Here is a 5,118-nt window from a genome sequence, read left to right on the forward strand (position 1 = left end):
GGAGGCGGCAGGCAGAGGCGCCGGGAGCGCGGAGGCTGCGGGTCGCGGTCTTGGCCGCCTCGTGGAGATGAGCTTTTCTGGGACTCCCCGCCCCGGGGGAGAGAGCTGATTGCGGGCTCTCTTTCCAGGCGCTCGCAGTCCCTCTCCGGGTCTCTCGGTCTCTCGTTTCCTCTGCCCTCTCGCCTCCCTGCTTTCCTTCCCTTTCCAAACTCCTCTCTCTTCCGCGCTCGCTCTCCAGGCCGCTCGGAATCGGCCTTCCTTCACCCCACCCCCTCCGTGGTCTCTCCTCCTCCTCCCACTGCGCCCCTCTAATTCCCCGTATTTCTCGCTTTCCTCTTCTCTCTATCTCTCGCCTGTTCCCATCTTTTGGCTACAGTCCTCTTCCTCTTCTCTCCTCCCCGGTCTCCTCCTTCCTCTTCTCTTCTCCAAACCCTTTCTTTTTGGTTTCTTACAAGTGAAAGTGGCCCAGGGCAGAAGCGCCTTCCCTTCTTAGTCTCTCTGGGGACGAGATTTGTTATCTAATCTAAGTGAGGAATTTTAGGGATGGGGTTCCTAATCTTACAGTTGCGGGGGTGTGTTTCAAGTCCTTGGCCTCCTGAAAGTGTCGAAAAACTTTCTAGCTGTGATTTCCCTAGACTCTCGTCCCATTCTGAGAGGGCCCATGGCTTTCGGTAGGTCCCGACCCAAAAAAGGTTAAGAACCACTCCTGGCAGCCAGAGGGGGCGGGGACTTTGGCGCTCGGACTGCCCGATTGGGGGAGGGGTTAGAGATATGGGGGGTGGGGGCGAATGCCAGAGGAGAGTCCTGGCCCCAGGGGGGAAGCACCAGTCCTAAGAGGGATTTCTCAATCACTTATGCACGCTTTCTGCCAGAGATGCTTCCAGCCCCGCAAAGCTGACACTTCAACCTACACTTACACTTATCCGCCCTGGGATGCAAATTTGAAAGTCAGAAAGTAAGCCAGAGAGGGAGGATGCCAGTCTGTGAATGTGGGAGTCTGTGTGTGAATTGTCTAATCCCGGAGGGTTCAAGAGCGCTTTTTCCTTTACCAGTCCTCAGGAAGATGGGATGTGCTAATTTCAAGAAAAAGGAAATGACACTTTTTGTAAAAGATATCACATGTGCATTTGCCCAAGTTCCCCAGAACCAGAGTTTCCTGTCCCTTAGTAGGCTGGCACTCAGGGTTGAAAATAATTAAGACTGCCAACACCAGGGACCAAACAGCAATATGCTAGAAATGTCCACTATTCTGGAAATATTAATGCATATATTACTCCTGGTAGAAGGAAAAATAACTTGGCAGGACTGGAATATCCTAAAGAAGTTGTTAATCCAAATGGACTACTATTGCCATTGTCCAACTGTATTCCTGAAATGTATAATTCCTGGGTGTATACAATGATGCATAAAGACGGTAAAATAGTAACACCTGCACAGTACACAATAAGAGATTTTTAAGAGATGACATTTAAGTATTTGTCTTCAACCTTCAAAGTAATTCACTAAAATACATTTCTTCTGCCCTAACCGGTTTGGCTCAGTGGATAGAGCATCAGCTTGCAGACTGAAGGGTCCCGGGTTCGATTCTGGTCAAGGGCATGTGCCTTGGTTTCGGGCACATCCCCAGGAGGGCTGTGCAGGAGGCCGCTGATCAATGTTTCTCTCTTATCGATGTTTCAAACTCTCTTTCCCTCTCCCTTTCTCTCTGTAAAAAATCAATAAAATATATTTTAAAAAATAAAATACATTTCTTCTAATACAAGATCTTTCTTCTCATTATCAATAAAATTCCTCACAATCACAGCATCAGGGAATTGCTGAGAGTTTAGCAAGGAACAGAAAAATGTCAAGAAATCAAACTATTAGCTGATTCTCAGGGAAAGTATTGTAGAACTCACACTATAAAATCGCTAAAATGTATAGCACTTTTATAGGCACTCAGGTGAATGGAACAGAATAGAGAACCCAGAAGTAAACCTATGCACACATGGTCAATTTATTTGTGACAGAAGAGCTGAGAATGTACGATGGGAAAAGGATAATCTCTTCAACAACTGGTTTTGAGAAAACTGGACAGCCACACGCACGCAAAAGAAAGAAACTGGATCGCTTTCTTGCATCACACACAAAAATTAGCTCAAAGTGGATTAATGATTTGAACGTAAGACCTGAAATCATAAAACTAGAAGAAACATATGAGGTGATCTCCCTGACATCGGTCTTGGTGATGATACTTTGGATTTGACACCAACCAAAAACAAAGGCAACAAAAGCAAAAATGAGTGGGACTACATCAAACTGACAAGCTTCTGTGCAGCAAAAGAAACCAGCCACAAAACGAAAAGGCAACCTATGGAATGGAAGAAAATATGTGCACGTCTCATATACCAGAGAAGGGGTTAATATCCAAAATATATAAAGAACTCATATAACTCAGTAGTAAAACACACACACACACACACACACACACACACACACACAATCTGATTAAAAAATGGAAAGAGGATCTGAATAAATGTTCTTTTTTCAAAGACAATGCAAATCAAAACCACAATGAGATACTACCCCATACCTGTTAGAATGGCTTTTATCAAAAAGATGAAAAATAAGTGTTGCAAGGATGTGGAGAAAAGGGAACCTTTGTGCACTGTTGGTAACGGTATGGAAGTTTTGCAAAAAAAATTAAAAGAACTACCATATGATCAAGTAATTCCACTTATTGGTATTTATCTGAAGGAAATTAAAAAAACTTAACTCGAAAAGATACCTGCACCCTCATGTTCATTGCAACATTATTTAAAATGCCCAAGGCATGGGATGACCTAAGTGTTCCTGAATGGGTGAGTGGATAAAGAAAATGTGGGAGATATAATTATATATATATTATTCCATCATCAAAAATAAGAAAATCTTGGCCGGCCATGCTCAGTGGTTGAGTGTTGACCTATGAAATAGGAGGTCACAGGTTTGATTCCTGGTTAGAGCACATGCCCTGGTTGCTGGCCCAATCCCCAGTAGAGGGCGTGCAGGAGGCAGCCAATCAACGATTCTCTTTCACTGATGTTTCTATCTCTCCCTTCCTCTCTGAAATCAATAAAAATATATTTAAGTCAAATAAAGAAGGAAATCTTACCATCTATGACCACATGATGGACCCTTAAGGGCATTATGAAAAGTGAAATAAGTCATACAGATAATATACGATCTTATATGGAACCTAAAAAATAAAAAATAAATGAACTGATAAAGAGAACAGACTGGTGGTTGCATGAGGTGGGGGTGGGCGAAATGGGTAAAGGTGGTCAAAAGGTAAAGAATTCCAGTTATAAAATAAATAAGGCCCCAGCCGGCTTGGCTCAGTGGATAGAGCATCAGCCTGCGGACTGAAGGGTCCCAGGTTCGATTCCGGCCAAGGGCACATGCCTGGGTTGGGGGCTCCATCCCCAGTGTGGGGTGTGCAGGAGGCAGCCAATCAATGATTCTCATCATTGATGTTTCTATCTCTCTCTCCCTCTCCCTTCCTCTCAGAAATCAATAAAGAAATATATTTTAAAAATAAATAAATAAATAAGTCCTGGGGAATGTAATGTATAGCATGGTCACTGTAGTTAATAATATTCTATTGTAGATTGGAAAGTTGCTAAGAGAGTGGATCTTAAAAGATCTCATCACAGAAAATGAAAAATTTTGTTGATGATTTCACAATATAGTCTTATATTGAATCATTATGTTGTACAGCCAAAACTAAAATAATGTTATATGTCAATTATACCACACTAAAAATTAAAGTTTATAAAAGATTAAAAGTAGCACTTTTCAATATTTCCTATTAAACAATTTTCCTCTATTTTCATTTAAACCACTCCTGATAAAGAGAAGCTAGTTCTTATATGTAGGGACAGAAGCCTTCTTTGTTTATTCTCTCATTAGCTTACTTTCTAGGATTTGGTTTTAAAGGATGAACTTTGTTTACTGTTGTTTAAAATTGCTGCGGATACAACCCAATCATTTCACAAGAGCTGAAGGGAAGGGAAATACAAAGTAGCTTTGGTGACCTCGAGGCACAGTTTCTGAATTTCTTATCGTCAGTCAGTCTATTAATCCTTTCTCAAGTATATTATCTTGCCTCTGAATTTACAGCTGTACACAAGTCTCAAGGAATCTTAGGAAGATGTTTGAAATTATAAGACATGAATAGAACAATTGAGCTATCTAAATAATTCAAGTTTAAGATATTTTATAGGAATAATAATAGTTATAATAATCACATTTTATCTAGTACTTACCTTATGCCAGACTGCATGCTAATATAAGCATTAAATGTAATTCTTACAACAGGTCTATGAGCAGGTGTATCAGTAACTTCATGTTACAGATAAGGATTTTATGGTCTAAAGATGTGAAATAATTTGACAGGGGTCCCCCAACTACTAGTAAGTGAGAGACATAATTCAACTTCTGTTTCAGCAGCTGAGTTCAAGTTCATAATTATTAAATCACATATAATGAATAAATGATCAGAAGGTTGTTGGGTTTGGGGAGGTTTGGTTTGGGGGAGGGTGGCTAAATCACCTACAGAATCGCAAGATAATATACTTGAGAAAGGATTAATAGACTGACTGACGATGAGAAATTCAGAAACTGTGCCTCTTGGTCACCTCCCGACGTCACCAAAGCTACTTTGTATTTCCCTTGCCTCAGTTTTCTTTCATATGTATAATTTTCTTTGGCTTTCTAACTCCTTTTCCCAATGCTGAATATTTCATGATAACTTCTTAGCTATTTCATTGATATTTCACAACTTTTTCCTCAGCACCTAGAACAGGTCTGGCACATAGTAGGTTCTCAAAAAATGCTTATTGAATAAATATAACCCTTCTACTTTGGTTCAACTGTGATAAAATGACTTCTTTATTACACACACACACACACACACACACACACACACACACACACGCAATTTGGAGGTTGGTCCTATAAATAGGAATATCGAATTACCTGAGTTCAGGGGGAAAAGTGGTTTCTATAATAAATTAGCCCATCACAAGAGTTTGCTCTGAAAGAAGTAGAGATTTTTTTCTTTTCTTTTATATATTTTTATTGATTTCAGAGAGGAAG

Source organism: Myotis brandtii, unplaced genomic scaffold (genome assembly GCF_000412655.1).
Source record: "Myotis brandtii unplaced genomic scaffold, ASM41265v1 scaffold140, whole genome shotgun sequence".
NCBI classification, from domain to species: domain Eukaryota; kingdom Metazoa; phylum Chordata; class Mammalia; order Chiroptera; family Vespertilionidae; genus Myotis; species Myotis brandtii.